The sequence below is a fragment of the Triticum urartu genome, chromosome 6 (genome assembly GCF_003073215.2).
Source record: "Triticum urartu cultivar G1812 chromosome 6, Tu2.1, whole genome shotgun sequence".
NCBI classification, from domain to species: domain Eukaryota; kingdom Viridiplantae; phylum Streptophyta; class Magnoliopsida; order Poales; family Poaceae; genus Triticum; species Triticum urartu.
In genome coordinates this window covers 503,920,327-503,933,823 of record NC_053027.1, presented here as the reverse complement: position 1 = coordinate 503,933,823, position 13,497 = coordinate 503,920,327, and positions in this window count along the sequence as shown.

The window sequence follows — 13,497 nt, the reverse complement described above, 5'->3', positions numbered from 1 at the left end:
GATGTTATGAACGTCTGGCAGAGCAAAGTTGATGACTACTCGATAGTTCAGTGTGCCATGCTTTACGGCTTAGAACCGGGATTTCAACGATGTTTTGAACGTCATGGAGCATATGAGATGTTCCAGGAGTTGAAGTTAATATTTCAGGCAAATGCCCGGATTGAGAGATATGAAGTCTCCAATAAATTCTACAACTGCAAAATGGAGGAGAATAGTTCTGTCAGTGCACATATACTCAGAATGTCTGGGTACCACAACCACTTGACTCAGCTGGGAGTTAATCTTCCTGATGATAGTGTCATTGACAGAGTTCTTCAATCACTGCCACCAAGCTACAAGAGCTTCGTGATGAACTATAATATGCAAGGGATGGATAAGACAATTCCCGAGCTCTTCGCAATGCTAAAGGTTGCGGAGGTAGAAATCGAGAAGGAGCATCAAGTGTTGATGGTCAACAAGACCACCAGTTTCAAGAAAAAGGGTAAAGGGAAGAAGGGCAACTTCAAGAAGAATGAGGGAGTCCTAGATTAGGGGGTCGTCGGGCATCCGGACTGTGGTACATAGGCTGGACTGATGGACAATGAAGATGCAAGGCTGAAGACTCCCACCCACATCCCGTTGGGACTTTCCTTGGCGTGGAAGGCAAGCTTGGCATCCCAATATGAAGATTCCTTTCTCCGTAACCGACTTTGTACAACCCTGGTCCCCTCCGGTGTCCATATAAACCGGAGGGTTTAGTCCGTAGAGGCAGAGAACAATCATAATCCGATAGGCTAGACTTCTAGGGTTTTAGCCATTACGATCTCGTGGTAGATCAACTCTTGTAACCCCAATACTGATCAATATTAATCTAGCAAGACGTAGGGTTTTACCTCCATCAAGAGGGCCCGAACCTAGGTTAACATTGTGTTCCCTGTCTCCTGTTACCATCAACCTCAGACACACAGTTCGGGACCCCCTACCCGAGATCCGTCGGTTTTGACACCGACATTGGTGCTTTCATTGAGAGTTCTGTTGTGTCGCCGCCAAGAGGTTCGATGGCCCCGTCAATCATCCACAACAACATTGTCCAAGGAGAAACCTTCCTCCCCAGACAAATCTTCATGTTCGGCGGCTTCGCACTGCGGGCCAACTAGCTTGGCCATCTAGAGCAGATCGATGGCTACGTCCCTGGCCACCAGGTCAGATTTGGAAGCTTGAACTATGTCGCAAACACCCACGGAGACTTGACGACGGATTCGAGACCACGGTAGTAGCCGCTCCCTGTCACCACGATGAACATGACTTAAATGTGTCATCGAATCACACCCAGGAGATGGGACCTACAACCGCTCCGGCTCTAGATCCGGAGCAGATCACGCCATCCGAGGACGGGAGGCTCACCCCCGCCATGGAGGCCGCAGACTCAGCGGTGTTGGAGCCGCACACAGACCTAACATCAAGTGAGATCTATATTGCCAGAACCTCGGACACATTTCCAGCTACAGGTTCCGAGGCATGTGAAGGAAATATGCCCTAGAGGTAATAATAAAGTTATTATTTATTTCCTTATATCATGATAAATGTTTATTATTCATGCTAGAATTGTATTAACCGGAAACATAATACATGTGTGACTACATAGACAAACAGAGTGTCACTAGTATGCCTCTACTTGACTAGCTCGTTGATCAAAGATGGTTATGTTTCCTAACCATAGACATGAGTTGTCATTTGATTAACGGGATCACATCATTAGGAGAATGATGTGATTGACTTGACCCATTCCGTTAGCATAGCACTTGATCGTTTAGTTTGTTGCTATTGCTTTCTTCATGACTTATACATGTTCCTATGACTATGAGATTATGCAACTCCCGTTTACCGGAGGAACACTTTGTGTGCCACTAAACGTCACAACGTAACTGGGTGATTATAAAGGTGCTCTACAGGTGTCTCCGAAGGTACTTGTTGGGTTGGCGTATTTCGAGATTAGGATTTGTCACTCCGATTGTCGGAGAGGTATCTCTGGGCCCTCTCGGTAATGCACATCACTTAAGCCTTGCAACTAATGAGTTAGTTGCAGGATGATGTATTACAGAACGGGTAAAGAGACTTGCCGATAACGAGGTTGAACTAGGTATTGAGATACCGACGATCGAATCTCGGGCAAGTAACATACCGATGACAAATGGAACAACGTATGTTGTTATGCGGTCTGACCGATAAAGATCTTCATAGAATATGTGGGAGCCAATATGAGCATCCAGGTTCCGCTATTGGTTATTGACTGGAGACGTGTCTCGGTCATGTCTACATTGTTCTCGAACCCGTAGGGTCCGCACGCTTAAGGTTTTGATGACAGTTATATTATGAGTTTATGAGTTTTGATGTACCGAAGGAGTTCGGAGTCCCAGATGAGATCGGGGACATGACGAGGAGTCTTGAAATGGTCGAGACATAAAGATCGATATATTGGATGACTATATTCGGACATCGGAAAGGTTCCGAGTGATTCGGGTATTTTTCGGAGTACCAGAGAGTTACGGGAATACGTATTGGGCCTTATTGGGCCATACGGGAAAGAAGGAAAAGGGCCTCAAGGGTGGCCGCACCCCTCCCCTTGGTCTGGTCTGAATTGGACTAGGGAAGGGGGGCGCCCCCTTCCTTCCTTCTCCTTTTCCCTTCTCTTTCCTTCCCTCCTACTCCTACTACATGGAAGGGTTCCTAGTTCTACTAGGAAAGGGGGAATCCTACTCCCGGTGGGAGTAGGACTCCCCTAGTTCGCGCCATAGAGAGGGCCGGCCTCTCCCCTCCTCCACTCCTTTATATACGTGGCCAGGGGCACCCCATAGACACACAAGTTGATCTTCATGATCGTTCTCTTAGCCGTGTGCGGTGCCCCCCTCCACCATAATCCTCGATAATATTGTAGCGGTGCTTAGGCGAAGCCCTGCGACGGTAGAACATCAAGATCGTCACCATGCCGTCGTGCTGACGGAACTCTTCCCCGACACTTTGCTGGATCGAAGTCCGGGGATCGTCATCGAGCTGAACGTGTGCTAGAACTCAAAGTTGCCGTAGTTTCGGTGCTTGATCGGTCGGGCCGTGAAGACGTTCGACTACATCAACCGCGTTGTGCTAAAGCTTCCGCTTCCGGTCTATGAGGGTACGTAGACAACACTCTCCCCTCTCGTTGCTATGCATCACCATGATCTTGCGTGTGCGTAGGAAAATTTTGAAATTACGACGTTACCCAACAGTGGCATCCGAGCCTAGGTTTTATGCGTTGATGTTGTGCACGAGTAGAACACAAGTGAGTTGTAGGCGATATAAGTCATTCTGCTTACCAGCATGTCATACTTTGGTTCGGCGGTATTGTTGGATGAAGCGGCCCGGACCGACATTACGCGTACGCTTACGCGAGACTGGTTCTACCGACGTGCTTTGCACACAGGTGGCTGGCGGGTGTCAGTTTCTCCAACTTTAGTTGAACCAAGTGTGGCTACGCCCGGTCCTTGTGAAGGTTAAAACAGCACCAACTTGACAAACTATCGTTGTGGTTTTGATGCGTAGGTAAGAACGGTTCTTGCTAAAGCCTGTAGCAGCCACGTAAAACTTGCAACAACAAAGTAGAGGACGTCTAACTTGTTTTTGCAGGGCATGTTGTGATGTGATATGGTCAAGACGTGATGAGATATAAGTTGTTGTATAAGATGATCATGTTTTGTTGAAGTTATCGGCAACTGGCAGAAGCCTTATGGTTGTCTCTTTATTGCATAAGATGCAAGTGCCAAATAATTGCTTTACTTTATCGCTATGCGATAGCAATAGTTGCAAGAGCAATAGTTGGCGAGACGACCATGTGACGACACATTGATATAGATCAAGATGATGGAGATCATGATGTCATGCTGGTGACGATGGAAATCATGATGATGTTTTGGAGATGGAGATCAAAGGCACAAGATGATGATGGCCATATCATGTCACATATTTTTTGCATGTGATGTTTATCTTTTATGCATCTTATCTTGCTTTAATTGACGGTAGCATTATAAGATGATCTCTCACTAAATTTCAAGATAAAAGTGTTCTCCCTGAGTATGCACCGTTGCCAAAGCTCGTCATGCCCAGACACCACGTGATGATCGGGTGTGATAAGCTCTACGTCCATCTACAACGGGTGCAAGCCAGTTTTTGCACACGCAGAATACTCAGGTTAAACTTGACGAGCCTAGCATATGCAGATATGGCCTCGGAACACTGAGACCGAAAGGTCGAGCGTGAATCATATAGTAGATATGATCAACATAATGATGTTCACCATTGAAAGCTACTCCATTTCACGTGATGATCGGTTATGGTTTAGTTGATTTGGATCACGTGATCACTTAGATGATTAGAGGGATGTCTATCTAAGTGGGAGTTCTTAAGTAATATGATTAATTGAACTTTAATTTATCATGAACTTAGTGCTGGTAGTATTAGCATATCTATGTTATAGATCAATAGCTCGCGATGTTGCTCCCCGTTTAATTTTTATATGTTCCTAGAGAAAACTAAGTTGAAAAATGTTAGTAGCAATGATGCGGATTGGATCCGTGATCTGAGGATTATCCTCATTGCTGCACAGAAGGATTATGTCCTTGATGCACCGCTAGGTGACAGACCTATTGCAGGAGCAGATGCAGACGTTATGAACATTTGGCTAGCTCAATATGATGACTACTTGATAGTTTAGTGCACCATGCTTAACAGCTTAGAATCGGGACTTCAAAGATGTTTTGAATGTCATGGACCATATGAGATGTTCCAGGAGTTGAAGTTAATATTTCAAGAAATACCCGAGTTGAGAGATATGAAGTCTCCAACAAGTTCTATAACTAAAAATATGGAGGAGAATAGCTCAAGTAGTGAGCATGTGCTCAGATTGTCTGGGTACTACAATCGCTTGAATCAAGTGGGAGTTAATCTTCCAGATAAAATAGTGATTGCCAGAATTCTCTAGTCACCATCACCAAGTTAGTAGAACTTCGTGATGAACTATAGTATGCAAGGGATGATGAAAATGATTCCCGAGCTTTTCATGATGATGAAATCGATGGAGGTAGAAATCAAGAAAGAGCATCAAGTGTTGATGATTAACAAGACCACTAGTTTCAAGAAAAAGGGCAAAGGGAAAGAAAGGGAACTTCAAGAAGAACGGCAAGCAAGTTGCTGCTCATGTGAAGAAGCCCAAGTCTGGTCCTAAGCCTGAGACTAAGTACTTCTACTGCAAAGGGACTGGTCACTGGAAGCGGAACTGCCACAAATATTTGGCGGATAAGAAGGATGGCAAAGTGAACAAAGGTATATTTGATATACAGATTATTGATGTGTATTTTACTAGTGTTCGTAGCAACCCCTCGGTATTTGATACTGGTTCAGTTGCTAAGAGTAGTAACTCGAAACGGGAGTTGCAGAATGAACAGAGACTAGTTAAGGGCGAAGTGACGATGTGTGTTGGAAGTGGTTCCAAGATTGATATAATCAGCATCGCACACTCCCTATACTTTCGGGATTAGTGTTGAACCTAAATAAGTGTTATTTGGTGTTTGCGTTGAGCATGAATATGATTTGATCATGTTTATTGCAATACGGTTATTCATTTAAGTAAGAGAATAAATTGTTGCTCTGTTTACATGAATAAAACCTTATATGGTTACACACCCAATCAAAATGGTTCGTTGGATCTTCATCGTAGTGATACACATATTCAGAATATTAAAACCAAAAGATGCAAAGTTAATAATGATAGTGCAACTTATTTGTGGCACTGCCGTTTAGGTCATATTGGTGTAAAGCGCATGAAGAAAATCCATGCTGATGGGCTTTTGGAATCACTTGATTATGAATCAGTTGATGCTTGCGAACCATGCCTCATGGGCAAGATGACTAAGACTCCGTTCTCCGGAACAATGGAGCAAGCAACAAATTTATTGGAAATCATACATACTGATGTATGTGGTCCGATGAATATTGAGGCTCGCAACAGGTATCATTATTTTCTGATCTTCACAGATGATTTGAGCAGATATGAGTATATCTACTTGATGAAACACAAGTCTGAAACATTTGAAAAGTTCGAAGAATTTCAGAGTGAAGTGGAGAATCATCGTACAAAAATAAAAGTTTCTACGATATGATCACAGAAGGAAAATATTTGAGTTACGAGTTTGGCCTTCAGTTAAAACAATGCGAAATAGTTTCACTACTCACGCCACCTGGAACACCATAGTGTAATGGTGTGTCTGAATGTCGTAACCGTACTTTATTAGATATGGTGTGATCTATGACGTCTCTTATTGATTTACCGCTATCGTTTTGGGGTTATGCATTAGAGACAACTACATTCACGTTAAATAGGCCAACATCTAAATCCGTTGAGACGACACCGTATGAACTATGGTTTGGCAAGAAACCTAAGTTGTCGTTTCTTAAAGTTTGAGGTTGCAATGCTTATGTGAAAAAGTTTCAACCTGATAAGCTCAAACCCAAATCGGAGAAGTGCGCCTTCATAGGATACCCAAAAGAAAATGTTGGGTACACCTTCTATCACAGATCTGAAGGCAAGATATTCGTTGCTGAGAATGGATCCTTTCTAGAGGAGTTTCTCTCGAAAGAAGTGAGTAGGATGAAACTAGAACTTGATGAGGTAGCTGTACCTGCTCCCTTATTGGAAAGTAGTTCATCACAGAAATCTGTTCCTGTGACTATGTAACACCCCCGATATGATTTTCCCAATATGTACTCCAACTCTTGCCGTTTCCGGCATTAAGTTATTTTATTTTCTCGGGTTCAGGTTTTTGTCTCCATGTCTTGTTATCGTTGTCATGCATCTCATATCATGTCATCATGTGCATTGCATTTGCATATGTGTTCATCTCATGCATTCGAGCATTTTCCCCGTTGTCCGTTTTGCATTCCGGCGCTCCGTTCTCCTCCGGTGGTCATTTCTACCTTTCTTTTGTGTGTGGGGATTAAACATTTCCGGATTGGACCGAGACTTGCCAAGCGGACTTGGTTTACTACCGGTAGACCACCTGTCAAGTTTCGTACCATTTGGACTTCGTTTGATGCTCCAACGGTTAACCGAGGGACCGAAAATGCCTCGTGTGTGTTGCAGCCCAACACCCCTCCATTTTGTCCCAAAACCCTCTCCATCATCTAGAGCGTTCGATCACGATCGCGTGGCCGAAAACTGCACCTCATTTGGACACTCCTAGCTCCCTCTACCTCTATATATAGACCCCTCCTCCAAAATTCCGGATCCCCTTCGTCCAAACCCTAAAAATCGGATCTCCGCCACCGTCGGACACGTCCGGACGGCGCCGGACGCGTCCGCCGCACACCGCCGCCAATCCTAGGCCACCACGTGGCCCGCCGCACCGCCTCCCACTGCCGGCCCACGAGGCCCGGGGCCGGCCCTCTCTTCCGCCCGACTGGGCCCCGAGGCCCCTCGCACCTTGCCGCTTCCTCCCCGGCTCCGACCGCCGCTCCACCGCGCCAGCGGCCGCCTCCTCGCCGAGCCGCCGCACCTCCCGTAGCCAGCCTCGCCCGCGCCGCCCGACGCCACCACCGGCCGCGCCGCCCCGCCGCGCCCGGAGCCCGCGCCGGCTACCTCTCCGGCAAGCTCCACGCCGCCTCCCCGAGCAACGGCGACCTCGAGCTCCGACTCCGGCCAACCTCGTAAACCGCGCCGTCCGGATCTAGATCTGAAAAATTGGATCAGTTGACTTTTTTGCCCGAAACCCAAATTATTTTGCCCCTGTTCATCGCATCGTAACTTTGCATCCGTAGCTCCGTTTTGGGCATATAGCATATCAAAATGTTCGTCTCAAAGAGCATATCATTTCATCTCATTGCATCATTTTCATTTGAGTTCATCTTGATGCCCGAAATGCTGTTGGAAGAGTGCTATTTGAGATAATTGTCAGATCTGCTGCTCCAGTTAGATATTTGTCATTTTTGCCATAATTATTGTCTGCATGATATGCCCCTGAGCTCTACATGAGTTTTTTATATGTTTTGCCATCTATCCATAGGTGCAATCCACGTATTTTTGTGATGTGTGTGGTGACTAGCACAAGCTTGCAAAGTGGTGTATTCGTTAATGCTGATTTCAGGGACTTAGCATTTCCACTAAGTCCTTGATCTGTTTATCTCAATATGCCATATGTTCTTGTTGTTTCCTAGTGATCCGTGCCTCTTTTGAGGATGATCAGTAAGGATGTTTTGTTAACCTTGTAGTGCTCTATCCATCCATGTCTTTGTTTGCAATTATGGAGCACCCTAGCTTGAGTCAATCGAGCTCTACTTTTGTCATTTCGTGAATCTGAGCAGATTGTCTACTTGTTAGCAATTTTGCCGAGGATGTTGTAGTTGATCCGTGCATGCTATGTTATTGTTCTTGCCATGTCTAGCTTGTATTTTGTGTATTCTTGATGGGTGTAGGATTAGTTTGTCATGACTTGCTCTGTAGTGAGTGCATCGAGCTCGTAAACATGCCTACTTGATATCTGTTTCAGCATGCTCCAGTTTTCACTAAGTCTGAGAACTGATTATGTTTTTGCCATGTTCACATGCTTGCAAATGTATTTTCTGATCCCTTTTGGCTCAAGGTCACTAAGGGACTTTTGTTAAGCTCTTTGAGTAGCTCCATGCCATGCTTTACTTTGCCATGTTCAGGTCCTGTAGTATATAGTTTTCATGCTCCAAAGTGTGCTATCTGATCTGAAATTCCAGACAAGTGTTAATTTCACTAACTCTGAAATCTGTTTACCAAATGCATTTTTGCCATGTTTGTTTGAACCTGTTAATGGATGAGTTGGCCGTAGCTCAGTGCTAGTCTTTTGTTAAGCATCTTGAATGGATCCCTGCCATGTATTTTGATGCCATGTTTGGGTGCTGTAGCATGTTCATCTTGTTGCATTTAGATGGCTACTTGCTATAAATCACAGAACGTGGTCATATTTGAATTGCTTGCCATTCCCAAACCGTAACTCCGATTCCGGCGTTGTTTATATCGTTTTCAAGAGATTTCATCTCATCTTTCCAGTGGCACACTTGGTTTTCCAAGTTGAGGCCAGGTTCATGCATTCCTTGTCAAATCTTGCATATGCATCACATATTGCATCCCGCATAGCATACCATCTTTGCATCATATTGTTTGAGCCTTGCACGTGGTTGATTGTGTCCTTGTTGTTTGTTTGTCTTGTTTGGGTAGAGCCGGGAGACGAGTTCACTAACAAGGAGCCCGTTGAGTTTGCTTTCGAGGATCCAGTCAACTCTGACAACTTTGCGGGCAAGATGATCATACCCTCGAAATCACTACTATCTTTGCTTTGCTAGATGCTCGCTCTTTTGCTATGCCTATGCTACGATGCCTACCACTTGCTTATCATGCCTCCCAAATTTCCATGTCAAACCTCTAACCCACCATGTCCTAGCAAACCGTTGATTGGCTATGTTACCGCTTTGCTCAGCCCCTCTTATAGCGTTGCTAGTTGCAGGTGAAGATTGGAGACCGTTCCTTGTTGGAACATTATTTACTTGTTGGGATATCATTATATTGCCTTGTTATCTTAATGCATCTATATACTTGGTAAAGGGTGGAAGGCTCGGCCTCTCGCCTAGTGTTTTGTTCCACTCTTGCCGCCCTAGTTTCCGTTATATCGGTGTTATGTTCCCGGATTTTTGCGTTCCTTGCACGGTTGGGTGATAATGGGAACCCCTTGATAGTTCGCCTTGATTAAAGCTTTTCCAGCAATGCCCAACCTTGGTTTTACCATTTGCCACCTAGCCTCTTTTTTCCTTGGGTTTCCGGAGACCGAGGGTCATCTTATTTAAACCCCCCTCCCCCCGGGCCAGTGCTCCTCTGGGTGTTGGTCCACCTGTCAGCTGCCGGTGGCCACCAGGGGCAACTCTGGGCTGGCCTACCCGTACCTAGGACAATTTGAGTGTGCCCTGAGAACGAGATATGTGCAGCTCCTATCGGGATTTGTTGGCACATTCGGGCGGTGTTGCTGGATTTGTTTTAACTTGTCGAACTGTCTTGTAGAACCGGGATACCGAGTCTGATCGGAATGTCTCGGGAGAAGGTCTATTCCTTCGTTGACTGTGAGAGCTTGTCATGGGCTAAGTTGGGACTCCCCTGCAGGGATTTGAACTTTCGAAAGCCGTGCCCGCGGTTATGGGCAGATGGGAATTTGTTAATGTCCGGTTGTAGATAACTTGAACCTTAACTTAATTAAAATGAATCAACTGTGTGAGTTACCGTGATGGTCTCTTCTCGGCGGAGTCCGGGAAGTGAACACGGTGTTGGAGTAATGCTTGCCGCGGGTTGCCCTCTAGTTACTCGCTCGCGCTTTGCCTCCTCTTCTCGCTCTCTTTTGCGAACAGGTTAGCCACCATAAATGCTAGTCGCTTGGCGCAGCTCCACATATATTATACCTTGGCTTACCTACAAGCTTAAATAGTCTTGATCGCGAGGGTGCGAGATTGCTGAGTCCCTGTGGCTCACAGATTACTTCCAAACCAGATGCAGGGCCTGATGACTCCGTTCCAGATGACGCGCTTGAGCTCAAGTGGGAGTTCGACGAGGACTCATGCCGTTACTACGTGTCTTTCCCTGATGATCAGTAGTGGTGCCCAGTTGGGGTGATCGGGACTGTGTCACATGTTGGGTTATCTTTTATTTTGGCGCCGTAGTCGGGCCATGAGTGTTTGATTGATGTAATGCTATTTATGTACTTTGATTGACGTGGCGAGTGTAAGCCAACTATGTATCTCCCCTTTTATTATCTATATTACATGGGATGTTGTGAAGATTGCCTAACTTGCGACATTGCTTTCAATGCGGGTATGTCTCTAAGTCGTGCCTCGACACGTGGGAGCTATAGCCGCATCGAGGGTGTTACAAGTTGGTATCAGAGCCTTCCCCGACCTTAGGAGCCCCATTGCTTGATCGTTTTTAGCAGCCGAGTTGAGTCTAGAAAAATGTTTTGAGTCATTTAGGAATTATATATAGGAGAGTTTAGGAATTCTTTTTACTCCCCAGTCTCCTCATCGCTCTGGTAAGGCATCCTGACGTAGAGTTTTGACTCTTCTCTTCTCAAATTTCACTAAAGAAAATTTAGGATCACGCGGTATCTTGGAATCGTTCCGATGGTTTTGTGACGAGAACATTGTTCTTGGTGCCTCCTGTCGTTAGGGGTTGTGGCAGTGTCCCGGGGAGTTGAGCTCCGAGGTGTTGTCATCACAATTTTATCATTGCAGTTCTGGAATACCTGAGTTTAGTACGCCGACATCGAAAATCTCTTTTATGCAGTTCGTTGGTGAGATAACCTCGACGCCACCCAGTACTGGTCAGGAGTTCGGGAGTATCGCCATAACTTGTATAACGGATGCTTTCCGAAGGTTGAGGTAGATGGTTTCCGAAGTTTTTTCTCGGTTATGTGTTGAAGGATGGATACAGCTGGATGTAGGAATTGCTAGATTTGGGTGAGATATTATGCTTCCCCTGTATCCCCAACACCTGATTGCATAACCGGAAAGGTTTGGGAGTTTCATAGGTGGGAATTCTTGTAGCTCTAGTTCTTCTTCCACGGATATTTGGTTTGAGATTGGGATTTCTTACCGAGTATTCGTTCTTGATCCGTACCTTGTTGATTTATTTCTCTACCTAAATTCTAAGTGGCTTCTTAATTTATGGATATGTGACCATTTCAAGTGGAATGCATTCGTTCTTATGTTCGGATGTGAAGACTTTATGTTGCAATTTCAACCCGTTTGATTCAGCTTCATTTTATCTGTCAATGTGCTAACAGTTGTCACCCTCTTCAGGATGGCTCCCGCTAAGAGCACCAACCAGAATCAGAATCAAGATCCGCCACCACCTCCTCCTCCTCCGGAGGCATGGCAAGCTGTGATGGCCGCAACCAATGCAAACACACAGTTGATCATGCAAATTCTTCAAGAGTGCAATCAAGCGAACCAAGGCAACCAAGGCAACAATCAGAATCACTTTGCTACACTCAACTAGTTCCTTGCTAATGGGCCAAAGACTTTCAGCAATTGTGTTGAGGCAACTGATGCTGACGATTGGCTCGTGGATCTGTGCAAGCATTTCGAGTGCAGTAACGTCAGGCCTGAGGACTTCGTCAAGTTCGCTTCCTTCCAACTCAAAGACCAAGCTGCAGAATGGTTCCAGCAGTACAAGGATTCCAGAGGAGGCCGTGCGATTACCTGGGATGAATTCCGTCAAGACTTCAAAGCTCATCATATTCCTCAGAGCATGGTTGAGAGCAAGCGTGAGGAATTCCGCAACCTGAAGCAAGGCTCTTTGTCTGTCTATGACTACAACAAGTTGTTTCAGAAGCTCGCCCGCTTTGCTAAGCAGGACGTCCCCGACGAGAAGAGCATGATATACCAGTTCAGGGGTGGTCTCAGAGAATAAATTCAGCTAGCTCTTGTTCTCTTTGATCCCTTGAGGTACGATGAGTTCTACAACATGGCATTGAAGCAACAGGCCGCTCAACTGAGGTGTGATGCTTCCAAGAAGCGAGTTAGAGACACTACTCCTTCTTCCTCTACTCAAGTGGCCAAGCAGCAGAAGTATTGGCTTCCTCCTCCTCCGTTCCGTCAACCGTATCAGCAGAAGAGCAAAGGTGGCAGTGGATCTTCCCACCCACCCAACCCTGGCTTTCAGAACAAGACTTCGTCTCAAGCTCCAAGATCGAGTGCTCCGTATCACGGTCCACTTTCAGAGGTCACGTGAAACAAGTGCCAACAGAAGGGTCACTATGCCAACAAATGCTTCAATCAGAGGTGTCTCCCTCCTCCTCCTCCTGTGAGATCGGCAAGTACAGCTGTGGTCAAGCATAACCCCAAGCACGCCAAGGTCAACTTGATGAATGCAGCTCAGGCAGAGGACTCGTCAGATGTCATCATGGGTAACCTTCCTGTTAACGGTATTACAGCTAAAGTTTTTTTTGACACTGGTGCATCGCATTGTTTCATCTCAAGACCGTTTACATCTAGGCATGAATTGACTTCGCAAGTTTTGCCTAGTCCGTTAGCAGTTGTCTCTCCCGGTAAGCGCATGCATGCTGACTCCATCGTTCCGGATGTTACTATCACCTTGGGTGACTAAAAGTTTCTGGCTTCTCCAACGGTTCTTGGTAACTCGGATATTGATCTTATTCTCGCAATGGATTGGCTTTCTAAGCACAAGGCGCATCTTGATTGTGCAGCCAGGCAGATTCAATTGACTCATTCATCTGAGGATGTAATTGTCTTTGCCACTCATGATGATACCATCCGTCTGTTTTCTCTCAATGAGAAGGGTGAACTGGATGCTATATCGCAAATTCCAGTCGTTTTCGAATATCAAGACGTCTTTCCAGAAGAGCTTCCAGGAATGCCTCCGCACCGGCCAGTTGAATTCGTCATCGATCTTGAGCCTGGCGCAGAACT